This window comes from Echinops telfairi, unplaced genomic scaffold (assembly GCF_000313985.2).
Source record: "Echinops telfairi isolate 266 unplaced genomic scaffold, ASM31398v2 ScPeMD7_7412;HRSCAF=8450, whole genome shotgun sequence".
Lineage (NCBI taxonomy): Eukaryota > Metazoa > Chordata > Mammalia > Afrosoricida > Tenrecidae > Echinops > Echinops telfairi.
In genome coordinates this window covers 17,418,876-17,435,410 of record NW_022111312.1, presented here as the reverse complement: position 1 = coordinate 17,435,410, position 16,535 = coordinate 17,418,876, and the positions used below count along the sequence as shown (strand labels likewise).

General features: G+C 49.7%; 1 protein-coding gene across 1 annotated transcript in view; it reads right to left on the bottom strand.

Moving 5' to 3' along the window:
* Positions 1–16,196, bottom strand: part of PIWIL1 (piwi like RNA-mediated gene silencing 1) — a 235,586-nt gene extending 219,390 nt beyond the window's left edge. Inside the window, exon 1 of the mRNA XM_004709621.2 lies at positions 16,166–16,196. The gene's annotated coding sequence lies outside the window, so the exon portion shown is untranslated. The remainder of the gene's footprint in view (positions 1–16,165) is intronic.
* Positions 16,197–16,535: the final 339 nt, after the last annotated feature.

Here is a 16,535-nt window from a genome sequence, read left to right as displayed (position 1 = left end):
GCTGGTGGTGGTGATGGTAAGTGTATGTTTAAGAAAATGTTTTATCTTAGGGGGTGTGGAGTGATAGCTCACTGTAGCTTCAAACTATGGGCTGCGACCCACCTGTAGGGCGAGGGATGCAAGGAGCAGGTGGGAGAAAGACAGAAAGAAAAACAAACTCACTTGCTGCCATCGAGCCGTTCCCGACTCATCACAACCCTACAGTACAGGGTAGAATGGCCCTATGGATTTCTGAGATGTGGTCTTTATAGGAGTAGACAGCCTCGTCTTTTCTCCCCAAAACAGCTGCTGGTGTTTTGAACTGCTGACCTCCTGGTTAGCAATCCAAGGTGTGACCCACTATGTCACCACTCCTGTGTTATTGGGTCAGAGTGATCACTGGGCACCAGTTACATGCATACCTGCAGTGGGACCCTGCAGTAGCCACTCAAGGTGGCCCTGGGACCCACTGGCTGGGAGGCTGGCGGCACTTTTGAGCAGCTCTGGGGGCTGAGGCACACCTGTCTGCCCACCCGCTTGTCTGCAAACACGATGCTTATCTGTGCTGGGTGCTGCCACGGGCAGGCAGGTCCAGGCAGCGTGTGGGAATGGCCACGCCCACCTGGAGGTGACTCTGGATCAGGGGAAAGTGGTCCCTTCAAGGGCCCTTCTGAGGCGGGAGGTTCTGGGGCTGGGGGGCAGGTGCCACCACTATGAACTTGGGTGCCTGAGGCTGGAGCCCCCCAGGGAGAGGAGCCCCGGGGAGAGAAGGCTTGTTGGCCTGGAGGAAGAGGAAGCAGCTGGCTAGGCATAAAGACGGCTCATCTCTGGTGCTGCATATCCTGAACGCTGGTGTGGCTGGCATGCAGCTGGGATTCGGGAAGCTATGCGCCAGGGTGTCAGATCCCTGCGTGGTACACAGGCTGTAGCAGAGCTTCCAGAGGAAGGCAGAGGAGGAAGGGGAACCTGGCAATGGGCCCCCCGCCAGTCACCAAAGACCCTGTGCGCGCACGCGCAGGTCCCAGGAAGACAGTGTGCAGCGCAGCACCGGAGGCCCAGCCCCAGGGGTGGATGATGCTCAGTCCACAGCGGCCACAGCAGTGGACTCTGCAGGCCAGCGACCGGGAAGGTGGCGCAGGATGGGAGGCATTGCTCCTGAGGCTGCCCGGGGGTGCACCCTTGAGCAGTCAGCACAGCAACTCAAACCAAGGCCACTGCCATGGGGTCAGCCCTCGGGGGTCTCCAAGGCTGTCAATCTCTATGGAAGCCGACTGCCTCGTCTTTCTCAGGGGTGGGGGGTAGGGGTCCCAACCACGGGCTTCTCAGTTGGCAGGCCAGTTGCTGAACCCACCGCGCCACGAAAGTGCCTTCTAACTGAGATCAAGGCCAAACCAGACCTGTGGCTGTTGGGTCCATTCTAACTGGGAGCTGCCCGGCAGGGGTTCCCGGGTGGTCAGTCGTGTTTGTTTCTTTGACACCAACTTGTTTGTCAGACAAGAATCCAAGTCCCTGTCTGTTTTACTTTTCCTCCGTTTGTAGCCGCTCGCTCTCAGTTAGAGCCAAGGTTTCCGGAGGTTTCGACGGCTGTGACCTCTCTCTCTTTCTTTTGAATTTAAATGTCAATGAAAAAAGTATTCTATGTGCTGGCACAGCCCGCCTCAGCACATCAGCGGCAGTACGCCACTCACTTCCACCACCACCACTGCTACAGATGGGATTCTTCATCTTCCCTCCCTCCCTCCCTTCTTGTTCTCCTTTCCCCTCACCCCCCACTGGCCTCATTATATTCTTTGGAGGCGTATTCTTTAGTGTTGAAACCATTTTTCTTTTTCCCTTTATAGAATGGAGTCATAGACTATCTATGTAGCAAGGGGCAATTTTTCTTTCCACCATACAGGTGACTAATTTTGTCCATGTCTCAGGGTGTTTAACTGACTCCTTTTAGTTTTCTAAGGAGGCATAATATTTCATTGTCTGAGTGCACCTGCGTCTGTCTGTCTATTCCTGAAGTTGGGGATTGGTTGTTTCCATCTTTTTTTGCTAGTATAGAAACTGCTCCAATAAACATAGGAGTGCCCGAGTCTGTGTCTTGTTCTTGTTTCTTTAGGGTTTATACCCAGTAGAGGGATTGTGGGATCATAAGGTCACTGCATTTGCATTTTTTAAGGCAGTGTCATACTGATTTCAATAGTGGCTGTACAATTCTGCAGTCCTACCTGCAATATATGAGTGTTCTAACCTCTCCACAGCCTCTCCAGAATTTACTATTTTCTGTTATTGTGAATTTTTCTAAGAGGGTTGGTGTCAGGTGGTATCTCATTGTTGTTTCTATTTGCATTTTACTCATAGGTAGCACATATGAGCATTTCTTCACAAGGTTGTTCATTTTTAGGGCAGCAGACAACCTCACCTTTCTCCTGGGGAGCAGCTGGTGGATTCGAATCGCTGACTTTTGGGAAGCAGCTGAGTGCTTAACTGCTGCACTACCAGGGGCCCTTTAAGAGCAAGGATCTGTCCCTGTCAACAGGACTTGTCTCCAGCACTCCTCAAGTGCTGACGGGCCTCCATCTGCAAGGAACCATGCTGTCTACTGTCAATCTTCACACAAGCTGGGGACGATCTTTCTCTCAGATGGGAACACTGGGGCTCAGAGACATCAAGGGGCTTGCCCAGAACACCACACACCAGGGCTGGCGCCAGTGCTCACGGCCACTTAGTAAAATACCTCCTGATGTCCACAGTGCTTTCAATCACCTCATAGACACACACAAGCTGGTCAATAAGGAAGACGGGAGAAAAATGAATGCACGTGCACTCTGGTGTTGGCGAAGAATATTGAAAATGTCTCGGACTGCCAAGATCTTGGGAGCAGAACAGCCAGAACAATCCTTGGAAGTGGGTGGTGGAAGGATAGAATACGCCTGGCAGTATGTTCCTAACTGACCTGGCTTCTTTTGACCTAGTTTCTGGGTAGACCTTGGTGACCCAGGCCATGCACTATAGATTACTGGGACTTGAGGCCCTGTTCTTTCAAGGCACACAACATCCTTTGTAGGCCACACCAGAAGGACAAGATGTAGAAACCCCACTAAGTGAACCGGGCTTTACCTCAAACTCATCTCTAGGCCCTGGGCTTAAGGCTGAAACTCCTTCGTGTGAAGCGAAGCAGATGACTGCTATGCCAAGGGTACAGAGCTGGAGGATGTTGGACTTTAATTTGGATCTCTTGCCTTGAGGATGCCCAATGAATGGTGTGCTGGGACTCCCATATACTTACTGTGTTAAATGCCCTCCTTGCTTTATTATGGTGTATATTAATCTGGTAGGCATGGTTCAATGATAATTATTGGGGACAAAAGTGAGGATGGTGAGATTTTATCTCTCGTACTTGGGACACGTGACCAGAAGAGACCATCCCTAGAGAAGGACATCAGGCTGAGGAGGAAGACATTCACTGAGATGGGCTGACACAATGTCTGCAGCAATGGGCTCAAACATGGGAACAACTGGGAGCATGACATGGGACTGGGTGGTGTTTGATTCTGCTGCACACAGGGTTGCCGTGAGTCAGAACGGACTGGGTGGCACCGAGCAGCAACAGCAGACACTCATCCGCAAGAATCAACAGGCACATGTGTGAAAAGAAACAGGGCGAAGAGATCAACTGGCCCAGCAGGAGGTGACTAGTCCTATCTGCGACCACACGTGGGGCAAGAGGCAGAGATGCCCAGATGCAGAGCTCAGATCACATGGCAAAGAAGAGATGCTGTCTTTCCTGCTAACATGCAACCAAACCGCCTGCCTCTCTCTCAGCTGGACTTTCACCTCCCTGGGCCCCTCTGCTTTGAATTTCCTTGGATCTCATTCATATGAAACCCATGCTGGGGAGTCAACCATTTGCCACTCATTTATTTCTGTAATAAATAAATAAATTCTTCAAATTATTTTGGCTGGAGCGTCTAAGCTGTCCTCCTCTGGAGCTTGGTCAGATGAAAAAAACAAACAGGTCTCGGGAACTTCTCTCAGCAGGGTAGACAGAAGGGACGGAGACAAAGAGGGCCTCTCCTGCAGGTTCCTAGAAAGGGGCATTGTTTTCTCGGCATGCCTAGAGAGGTTCCTTTTGAGCCCACAGAGAGATCCAGAGGGAGGGCAGCTGAAGCCCTACACTAGAAGGTGCCACAGCCCCCTGCTCTATTTCTACATCTTAGGACACAGATCAGTGTCCTAAGCCAGTCTCAGGTTGAGATAATAGTTTTTTTGTAATGGGTCACGGCCAGTGTTCCCCAAAGGGATCTCAGAGGAAAGTTACCGCATTTGCTCTTTGTGTGTTTAAAAACATTTTATTACCTTCAGATATATATCAATACATTTATCCCTTCAACCATTCTTACATGTATGACGAAGGACATTCGCCATCTTACACAACCAACGCCAAGCTCCCCTTCCAGATTTCTTCACCAGCTCTTAGTGCAAAGTCCGTTCACCTTGACCCTCTGCCCTGGCGTCCGCAGATGAACTTTGGTCTCTGCACTCATCCGCCAGTTCTGGATGTCCGTGTAAGTCGGGTCATACGGTGTTTGCCCTTTGGTGCCTGATTCATTTCACTCAAGAGGATGCTGGTGACACCATGGGTTAAATGTTGGGCTGCTGATGAAGAGGTCAACGGTTCGAGCCCACTGGCCTGTCTACAGAAGAAAGACGTGGCAGTCTGCTTCTGAGAAGATCACACCCTGAGAAACCCCAGGGAGCAGCCCGACGTCATCTGCTTCGGTCGCTGTGGGTTGGAATTGACTCAGTGGCAGTGGGGTTAGTTTTACTTCACACAGCATCATGCTTTCAAGGTTTAGACATGTCATAATGTATGGTCATAACATGGACCAGACTGTGACTTCTCTTCACAGTTCAGTCGTGTTGTGCTGTTTGCCTGGAACTCAGTTTATTTGTCCCTTCATCTGTTGATGGACCCTTTTGTGCTGGTAAGGAGGAGACGACTCCAGCCTTCCTTCTATAGAGCTGGACAAAGAAGAAAAGCTCAATAACGGACTTGTGCAATATGCTCTCAGAATATTGCATAGGCTGCCAGGTAGACCAGACAATTCTGTCTTAGAGGCAATACAACCAGAATGCTCCTTCAAAGGGTTAGGAGGAGGAAGAACGGACATGGGAAGGGCACATGTGGAGGAAGTGGGGAGAGCACTCTTACACTGCGGGCTGTGATCAATGGCAGGTGGAAGAGTTGCTGACTGGGAAGCTGCTGTGTTCTGTGAATGGGCACCCACATCATAATAAAATGTGAAACAAAGAAAGGAAGAGGCAGTTGACTGGTCTCATAGGAGAGTTTTGATAAATAGTTTAACCGACAAATGCTGACGTGCATAATCACTCCCTGGTGCTTTGCTGCAGGGCGCCCGCACCCAGTCATGAGCCTTCTCCGGCTCAGGCAGAGAGCACTCTTTCTGTACACAGGGGTTGTCAGAGCCTCAGGATTCTTTCCCCTTCTCAATTTTAACAGTTTTACTGACATGGAATTCACAAATGCTACAATCGTTCAAACATGTTGTGGTAGTTACATAAGCTGGTGTCAACTTCAGACTATTAAGAGTAAAGGGGTGGAGTTTAGCCTGTTAGACAGGTTGCAGTTTGATGACCACATTTGGAGGTTCTAAGGAGATAAACAGCTCACTGGAGGCCAGTCCTCAGTGTGATTAGCTCCTTATTTCCCCTCAACACCAAGGAACTATTAATCCAGCTATTGTCTCCAAAGATTTACCTATCTGGAATGTCATAGAATAAAAAACATACCAACCCTGCACCACTCCCCCCCCAAAATCCAGTAACAATAACTCAATAAAACACAGAACAACCTCAGTTAAGAAGTATGTCTTTGCCTTTCCAAGGCATTGCTGTTTCCAAGAAACAGCTGTCCATGAACTTACGGACACAACATCCATGGAAAAGGGTTCCAATGTCTTCACAGTTGTGCCTGCACTTATTATTGTTGGTGACTTTCATTAGTCGTTAGGAAGTGATAACTCATAGTAGGTTTTAATCTTCTCCTTCTCAGGACAAGAGCATTCTTTCTTTCAGAATGGTGTGGCTGATTAGCGCTGCTGAGGCACTTCCCACAGAGCCACGGAAGTTTGCTCCTGCTTCTCGCCTCCCCACAACACCCTTTAGCTTGTGATATGTTCCTTGCAGCGTTCTTACGGTCTCACACACAAGGAGGTCTCCTCTGGATACTGGTAGACTTCCCTAGCTCGGTGCTTATATCTTCTTTTCTCCCTCTTTTCTGATGCCTCACTCGGATCATCCAACACTTCCATCCTTTCCTTTTGTCCCTCTGCTTTAAAAGTACCTCACCCAGGTCATTTCAACTCCGGGACAGTACCCCCAAGAAGACGTGGGTGGTGGTGTCCTTGGCAGAGGATATACTCTTCCTGTGGCCACAAGGGGGGCAGGGAGACACCATCGCCTGCGTAGTTTCCCAAGTCCTGTCCCTTTTCCTTGCATTCAGGAGAGAGAGACTTCAACAGCCACCCCCGAAACCGAACTCGTGGCCATTTGTTGATTCCAACTCACAGTGACCCTATAGGGCAGGGTCACATTGCGTGGTTTTCTGAGACTGTAACTCTTTACGGGAGTAGAACCCAAACCCAAACCCAACTCAGTGCCTCGGAGTCGATGCTGACTCATAGTGACCCCCTTGTGGGTTTCAGAGACTGTAATTGTTAGGTTTCCGTATTGGGACACCTTGGTTCTTGCTTTGCAACTCGCTGCAAGGATTCACGTGGCAGAAGCACATTTGTAACCCACGTGACTTTTATGAGGAAAAGGGAAGTTTCAGGTATTCACAGGAAGTCCTAGAGGCCAAGAGCAGGAAGTCCCAGAAGAGTGCCTTGAGAGAGGCCTGAGAGGGAGCTCAGGCCCCACCCTCTGACCTGCAAGAGCGCGCCCAAACAAGAGAAGAGTGAAAGAGAGGAGTAAAGAGGTTTGGCCTTTCTATAGCAGGCCTCCCACCTGGGCCTAGGGGGCTTATGTCTGAGCATGCTCAGTTTGGATCTTTCCATTGGTGTCAAATTAATGTGCCTGATTTCTCTGGAGCCCCTTTGTTGTGGCCCTGTGCAGGCATCTGGGGAGACACCCCCCCCTTCCCACTTAGTCCCTATTCTACCTAATATAATCATTTATAGGAGTAGAAAGTCCAGTCCTCCTGAGGAGCTGCCGGGTTTCAAACTGCTGACCATGAAGATTACAACTCATTGCTTAACCACTATGCCATCATTCTATTCCTTACAGGAATAGAAAGTCTGGTCTTTCTCCTGAGGAGCAGCTGGTCGCTTTGAACTGGTAACCTTGTGTTTAGCAGTCCAATGCATAACCAATGTACCACCAGGCTCCTTTCAACAGCTCAGGGTGATGTAAAGACCACTATGCCCTATCCTCTGACCAAAGCCACCCAGGAAGGCAGAAGAAGACAATGGGTGGACAATGGGTGGTTGCTGGCCAGCCCGCCTGGGTCTGACCCTGACCTTTACCTTACCTGTGATGTTGAGAAGTGACAAGGATTGTCATGAGGATATGAGGCTAATGCACATAAAATCCTAAGGCTCCTCCTGGGACTTAGTCTGTGTCTAGCTGCCATTGTGTGAATTCTGACTCACAGTGACCCTCCAGGACAGAGTGAGTTTCTGAGGCTGAAACTCTTTTTGGGAATAGAAAGTCTGCTTTCTCCTGCAGAGGAGCAGGGGGTTTCAAACTGCTGACTGTCAGGTTTGTAGCCCAACACACAATCACCACATTACCAGGGGACCTTTGTAAGCACTCCTTAGAAAGTAGCATCTATTTAAGAAATCTGAAACCAAACCCACTGCCATCCAGTCAGCTCCAACTCTCAGTGATCCTCAAGGACAGAGTGGAGCTGTCCTCATGGCATTTCCCAGGCTGTCCATCTTTACGGGAGCAGCCTGCCCTGTCTTTACTAGGGCAGAGCATCTACTGGTTCTCTTTACTTCTAGTAGCTCTGTAAAGTCACTGCAAACACAAGACAGATGGACACCGGACACTGCTCTTAGGGAGAAGGTGGAGTGCAGCTCTCATGAGCTCGTCGTCCCAACATTTCCATCGACTGGTCAGGATGCCATCTTGGATTGTATACGTGTCTTGATCATATTCCCTTTCTCGTTTCTGTAACCCCACCTGCACTGACAGTGTATTGATGGGGCTCTGGTAAATTTCCTTTGCACCTCCACCTCCCATGTAAACAGCTGCGTCTCTGTAAGCCCTTGGACACCAGGATGGCCTCCCAGCCTTCCTCACCCAGATGAATTGTCATTGCCACTCTTGTCTGTTCTGCTTGTCTGTTCATTGTGCTTAAGACTTATTTATTGCATCTCTTTAATTTATATCTGAATTTTAGGTCTTTTTGGCCCATACAACATTTTCTCTGTTCCACATAATTAGCCAAATGGCTGTGAATCCGCTGGGCCTTATTATGACCTCAAGCTGATGGTGTCCCTGATTGGAATGATTCATTTTGTCTCTGTCCAATTCAAGATGTAATAATGGAATCTTCATAACATACATTTGAATCTGAGGCCTTTTATTGCCTACCAAGAATGTTATGGGTTGAATTGTGTCTGTAAAGAGATATGATGAATTCCCAACCTTAGACACCTGTAAAAGTGACTTTATTTGGAAATATTCTTTGAAGATTGTTAGAGAAAAAGTTAATAACAAACACCTTACTTTGATGTTGGGGTTTTTCTTAGCCAGGAAACCAACTATTGACCATAAAAAAGTTTGACTCAAAATAATCCCACCTGAAGTTTTTGTCACCCCAAATTGCGAATCTCTTCTTCTGGTTGGCTTAATTAAAATTCCAAAAGATAACTTGGCTGCAGGTAGGTGGAGGGCAAGAGATCACCTTGTGACTTGATATCAGCTGATTTCGAAAGAGGGAAGGTCAGATTCAATCAGGTTAAGATTAGATGGTGGTTGATCTTCTCTTCTCTGTTCTCCTTATAAGCTTCACTGTCTCTAGTCTGTCTCCAGCCACCTGGTGTTTCCCCTTCTGTTGAATCAGAATGATCTGGTTGTACGCATACTTAAGGTGACCAGGCGTTACGTTTTCGCGGGACATTCCCGATTTTTGTCCCGTGGTGTTTTAAAAAGTCCCGGTTTTTGGAAAGAGTGCACGACAAGCTAGGGTATACAGTTTTCGACTGCCATGTGGCCATTTCGCCAGGATATAAGTTTTATCAATGGTGTCCCACTTTACTGATCTTAAAATCTAGTCACCTTATGCATACAGAACAACTTCTCACAATAAACCTTATACTTTAATTCCATCTAGTTTTGATTTCTTTTACTGAAATTAACATATATTTTGCTGTGCGTTTGGCGAAAGATTACACAGCAGTTAAGAGTCTCATTCAACAATTTCTACACATACTGTGCCACCGCTTGGCTGTCAGTGTCTCCAGTGGTGGCTTGCACATTGCTGTGATGCTGGAAGCTATGCCGCTGGTATGTCAAGTGCCAGCAGGGCCATGTGGAGTGAGAGGTTTGGTGGAGCTTCCGGTCTATGAACAGACAATGAACAAGGAGGCTGGCCACTTTGGGCAAGGAGCTGCTGGGAACCTATGCACAGAATCGAAACACTGTCAGACAGTGCCAACCTCCTGAACAGCAGCAGAACATTGCCAGAGACAGTGCCAGGGGAGGAGCCCCTCAGGGAGAAGGTGCTCAGAACATGACTGAGGAAGAGCTGCCTTCTCAAAGCAGAGTCGACCACAATGACGTAGATGGAGTTGATAAGACGTGACTCAAAATGAAAGGAAACAGCGGAAATATCAATTAACGGTTGGAATTTGTAACATAAGAAGTATGTTGGAATTTGGAACATATGAAGTAGGAAAATTGGAAGTCATCCAAAATGATGTGGAACACTTGAAGATTAATAGTGTAGGCATTTGTGCACTGAAATGGGTGGATATGGGCTGTTTCGAATCAGAAAATCATATGGTTTACTATGTTTTGAATGACACAATCAAGAAGGATGGCATTGTATTCATTTTCAAAAAGGACATCTCAAGATCTTTCTTGAAGTTAACAGTTGCCTGTGATAGTATTGTATTTATCCACACTCAAGGAAATCCAATCAATACAACTATTATTCAAATGTATTGAAAGTCTCAGGAATGTTGTCCTGCTTGGATCCACAAATCAATGCTCATGGAAGCAGCAGTCAAGAAATCAACGGATACAGTGCATTGAGCAAATGTGCTGCAATAGACATCTTCAAGATCTTGAAAAGCAAGGATGTAACTTTGAGGAGTAAGGTGCGCCTGACCTAAGCCATGGTATTCTCATTTCCTCTTGGGCCTGTGAAAGTTAGACACTGATAGGAAGGATGAAAAAGGATTGATGCGTGTGAACTGGGTGCTGGTGAAGAATGCTGAAGCACCAGGGGCCACAAAAGGACAAACGAATCTGTCTTGGAAGCAGTAGAGCCAGAACGAGCGCAGAGATAGTGAGACTCAGTCTCATGTACTTTGGACTCGTGATCAGTCCCTTCTGATGAGAGAAGGACCCCATGCTTGGTGAAATGGAGGGACATTGAAAAAGAGGAGGACCTCAATGAGACGGATGGACACAGTGGCTGCACCGATGGGCTCAAACATTAGAACAACCGTGAGGATGGCGCAGGACCGGGCAGTGTTTAGTCCTATTATACATGGGGTCGATCTGGGCTGGAACTGACCCAATGACAACAACAATAACAACAATCCTACATCATTAAAGGCACAGCCATCTCATGCCTAACTGAGTCTGTAACCACAGGCACACAGACTAAGATTTACCACACATCACAGTATGGACCACAGAATGGCCAACAGGCCACGGTAATCATTCCAGCCCCGTACATACACAATGATTTCTGGCTTTGTTCAGGCTTAAGCTGCTTTGCTTGGCAAAAAGACTGGTTTTCTCAGGAGACCCTCATGAGATCTAGTGCCCTAACTCCCACTGCCCGGTCCTCCAGATGTGGAGTCACCTGCACAGTGAGGAGCAGCAGTCAGGCTCCAGCAAGGACCTCCCATGCCTCCCCCACACTGTCCAGCACTTCTAACTCTGCCCTCAAGGTTTCTGGTTTTCAAGTTGAGTAGGGTGGATTTCAGGGTGCACGGTGACAATGAGCTAGCAAATGCTTTGCCCCAGTGACAAAGTGGTTTCCCACCCTGGAGCTGGGGGAACTAGAGGCTTTGGTCTGGGTCATGTCAGTCACGGGAGCCCTCTCCTGAAGCAGCAGGAGCAGCAGCAGCAGCAGGGTGAGGAAGCAGTCTCTTTTTCCTCAGCGAGGAGCCTGGGTTGGCTCCCTCCGGCCGCCGGGCATGATGGAAGTTTTTGCTTGTTGATTTGAGAGAGAACTGCCTGGACACCCCAGACAGCAGGCGGCAAGGCCAGCTTTGCCCCTCGGGCCTGAAGCCTGGAATCCGTCTGTCTCTCGAGCTGCCTGACTCCATGCTGAGCTGAGGAGGACAGGCCAGGGCCAGAGGTCATCTGTGGAGAGATTCAGGGCGAGGCAGGAGCCTGACTCGGCCAGGCCATGGCTCCTGGACTAGCCCCACGATCTCCTCACTCACGGAGTTCTCTGTGGGTCTCCTCCCTTGGGCTTGCCCCTCTCACTGTGCAGGACTCAGATTCTTCCCGAAGACCCTGCAGCCTCACACCTACTTGTGCCCGTTTTCACTACCCGCTTCATGGGTACAGTCACATCCCAGAGATGCTCGCAGGCATGCAAGCATTTATGGAAACATGGAATGAAAAGAGAATGGAGTTTTACCACCGACTTTCTGAAGCCTCCTCGTATTTAGCCCCTGGGGCCCCCGGTAACCAACCCTGATTACAACTGTTCCTTTCAAGACCCAGACTGAAGTTAGCTTGCTTGGGGCTGACTCTGACTCACAGCGTGAACCCCGTATGTGTCAGAGGAACCCTGTGTGCCGAGGGCTTGCACAGCCTGGTTGCTTCCAAGCCCATCGGCAGGCCTTTCTTCCAAGTTTCCCCTGGTTCGTCTTGAACCTCCCACCTTTTGGTTTAGCAGTGTTTGTACTACCCAGGGATCCCCAAGTTGCTATCAGTGGACCTGGAGGTTTGGGGGCATGGTTCCTAAGTCAGTCAACCCATTGTGTGCCTGGCCCCCCCCACCCACTTGTCCTCTCAAGTAGCCCCCCAACTCATGTGCAGCAGAAGGAAATGGCACGTGGCCCTGTGCTATCTTTGTGAGCCTGGGTGTGTTGGACTGAGTCCAAGCCAGCAGCTGGTGTGTCAACCCATCTCCTGGAGGGTTCCTCTTGCTTTCACGAATTTTACCCATGATGCCCTTTCTAGTGACTGTATGTTGACAGTATGAAAATAAACAATAGCAATGACTGGGCACGGGTGATGTGCCTTTTCAGAAAGCTTCACGGTATGTGTTCAACCATAATCACTTTGTTGTCTGTGGTGCTGAGTCCATGCTGACTCAGAGCGAGCCCATGTTCAACAGGACAGAAGGCCACCCAGCCCTGTGCCATCCTCACAACTGCTGCTGTCTGAGTCCACTGTTGGCCACGGTGTCGATAGTCATCCTGACCATTATTATCATTACCACACACGAACTTATCACCACGCCCTATCATTTATATAAAAATACATAACCATTGTTGACATGGACCACCTGGAGCAGCGGCTCTCAACCTGTGGGCCGCAACCCCTTTGGGGGTCGCAAAACCCTTCACAGGGGTCGCCCGATTCATAAGAGTAGAAGTATTACAGTGATGAAGTAGCAACAAAAATAATTTTATGGTTGGGGGGACACCACAACATGAGGAACTGTATGAAGGGTGGTGGCGTTACGAAGGTTGAGAACCACCGGTCTATAGTGTGTCTGTCATGATGGATATTATTTATTATTAGCTGTGCTGTTATTATTGTGCTGGTAGCTCATGTGGATCGAGTGGGAGACCCATCGGAGGCCTCCCACAGTCTGTGGTTTGTAGGACTGGGACTAATTCAAGGAGTTCTGCGAAGTCCCCCCGAGCTTGGGGAAGAACAGTACATGAGTATCCAAGGAACTTGATGAGCCAGCGGTCCTTGTCTCCCCAATCTCACTTACCTTCTCCCCCTCATGTCAGTGATGAACTACATGTTGACTAACTAACTAACACTGAACTTGAGACCAAAAGAACTAGATGGTGCCCCACCACAATGCTGATTGGTTTGAAAAGGATCACAATAAGAAGTCCTGGATAGAGTTGGAGAAAAATGTGATACAAAACTCAAAATAGTGAAAAAACCCAGGCTTACTGAGACTATAGCCCTTTGATAGCCTTCAACCCTGGAATTGAACTTACCCAGTGGCTCAACTTTCAGATCTACAGCTAAATAATAAAAACGGGGGAGGTAGGCACTCCTTCGAACAGTCCACCACAAGAGACAAAAAGGGCAGCATTTTCCCAGGGAGAAAGTTCAAAAGGTAGGAAGGGCCAGGAAAGAAAGGAATAGAAACAGGAAACCCAGGGAGGAAGGGGAAGACGGCTGTTAGATTATGTGGACAGCAATCAATGTCACGAAACAAAACCTGTGTCAATTATGGGATACAGGGCCATTTTCTCTGCAAACTGTCAGTCAAATCACACTAAAAGGTTAAAAAACAAAACAAAACCCCCACCATTGCCTTCCAAAACAACAAACAGAAATCAAACTCACTGCCATTGAGTTGCCGACCCACAGCGACTCTCCAGTGGATCCCGGCTCAAAGGCCAGAGTAGAGCCGCCCCCACAGGGTTTCTCAGGCGGTTGAGCTTTATGGCAGCTGACTGCACATCTCCCTCCCTTGGGGCAGCTGCTGGGTTGCGACTTCTGGCATTTGGATCAGCAGCTGAGTGCTTCGCCGCCGCACCATCAAGGCTCCTCATAGCCTCTCTGGGGCTTGTAAAAGCACTGAAGCCCGATTCCCACCCCACCACCAGCAGCATGGTTTCAGGAGTTGTGTCCAGGCTCCCTATGGCTCTCCTGTCCATGTGGACAATGGCTTTCGTGGCCTGATGAGTGGCACACACTTTAGCTGCCCAACCCGGCTCCCTCTGGGTAGTGGACAGCCCTTCTGCCTGGGTCTCTGAGCCTGACCCAGGCTTAAAAGTGCCTATGGTTGCTGGGTGGGCAGTCTGAACACTGTGAGTTTGACGAGATCCCCCAGTTGACCTGAAGTGGCTCCAGGTACTTCCTCTGGCCAGTGGGAACGCCGTCTGCTGCTCTCCCTGATGCTTGATACCATCACCCCTCGCTTCCTGGGCCAGGCTGATGAGCACCCAGGGTGGTTGCAGCTGATGAAAGACGGGTGAAGACATCCTGAGGGGGCTGACCTCCAGGATGGGGCACTTGGTGGGGCAGAGCCCAGGGAACCAGTCAGCAGGTTGGAGGACACACACGCACACAGCGATTCCATTGCCATGGCCTGCCTTGTCACACACGTGTGTACAAGTGAACACGGAGGGGAGGGGTTTCTAGGGAAGTCGGCCCCCCAGATCAACCAAATTGGACAAAACAAAAACCCATTCCACCAAGTTGATTCTGAGTCCTAGCCACCCTCAGGATTGGGCAGAGCTGCCCCGCCCTCCCCCCTGGGGTTTCGAAGGCTGTCATCTTTGTGGGGACAGTCAGCCTCATCCTTCTCCGTGGAGCAGCCAGGGGGCTGCAACTGCAGCCAAGTGCCTGACCACTGGGTCACCAGGGCTCCTTGAAGTGGAGACACCATTGCTCTCAGGTCGATTCTGACTGCCAGCATCCCTACAGGACAGATCACTGCGCCAGAGGGTCTCCAAGGCTGGGAATCTCTAAGGAAGCAGACTGCCTCTTCTTTGTCCCTCCGAGGGGCTGGTGGGCTCAAACCACCGGCTTTTCTGTTGGCAGTCCAACGCTTAAGCCACCAGAGAAGGAGGCAGAAGGGACTAAAGGTGAGGGGTCTGGTCAAGTGGAATGGAGACCTGCTGGTGCAATGCTCTGTCTTATCAGGTCACTATCAGAATCAATGTGGCCATAATAGGTGTTTCCTTTAGAAACGGAGAATGGGTTTAAGTGGTCAGTGTGTGTGTGTGTATGTGTGTGTGTGTGTGTAGCCCTGGTGGTGCTATGGGTTAGGCACTGGGCTGCTAACCACAAGGTCAGCAGTTCAAGCCCACTAGGCCCCTTGAGGGAGAAAGATGTGGCTGTCTGCATTGGAAAGATTTATAGTCTCAGAAACCCTAAGGAGGAGTTCTCTTCTCCCCTACGAGTCAGGTTTGACTAGAGAGCAAGTGTGTGTATAGAGACAGAGATGGAGAAGAGTCAAAGAAAAGTTGAAGTCAATATGAAATGCTAGCACATTATCTGGGGATACGTCTCCAAGGACCCTGAACTGTTCTTGCAGCTCTGTAGCTAACCGAAAACCAGTGGTTCACGTCCACTGCAAGGTGCCTCAGAAAAAAGGCCTGTATGTCACAGAAACCAGCCCCCTAAGACCCCATGGAGCACAGCTCTATGCTGGCACACCCAGGGGTGCTGTGCGTTGGAGTCCACTGGATGGTAACTGGTTTTTCTGACTCTCACAACATTTTTAAAAGCTGGAAATTATCAAAATTTAGCATGAAGCAAACATCACTTAAAAGAATGGAACCACGCGCCATCCTTAGATCTCCCAGGCAGCCTCCGCCACCCTCCCGGCCTGTGTCCTGGAGGAAGGGCCAATCCAGGAAGTGAGAGAGGGCTGCCTGGGCAACCCCGTGCCTCAGCCACAGCCATGCCTGGGACCCTGCTGTCCGTCAAGAGCAGCTTCGCTTCAAAGAACTTCCCGCCTGCACTGAAAGCCTCTGGGACTGAAGTTCAAAGCCAGTTTGGGGACACGGGTGTGGGGCCTGTGTTTGGCCTGGGGATTTGTGCAGATTAGCAGAGCCCAATGTTCCAGGCAGTGGGGGGTTCGGGCCTCAGGTGCGAAGAAGCCTTTGATGACCCTGAGCTTGTTACCAGCCCCAACAGTGACCATCTGCCAGCTGGGCTGCCCAGGAGGGGGCCGGGCTGTCAGCCCTTTCTTCCCAGGTTTAGGAAAACAAACACTTGATATTCCAGAGGCTGAGTAAACTCATTAAGAGCATCTTGGATGTCCTACCTTTTCAGTGGAGCACTTGGACGCTGCCCGGGCTAGTCTGGGGGGCTGGGGATGGACAGCTTCGGTGCGGTGCGACAGCAGGCTCAGATGTGAAGCACTACAATGAAACACGGATTGCAACAGACTGAGTCACAGCTCCCGAGAAGAGTATGTTGACAAGCTGATTTAGACTCCTCAAAGGGGCCCTGCTGGTGCTGTGCATGAGGCATTAGGATGCTACCTCAAAGTCAGCAGTTCAAACACGGCATCTGCTGTGTGGGAGAAAGACGAGGCTGTCTGTCCCCTTAGAGACAGAGAGTCTTGGAAACCCTGCATACAGACGCTGTCAATCAGAACCCACTCCATGGCAGTGGTGGGCTTTTCTGAGGAG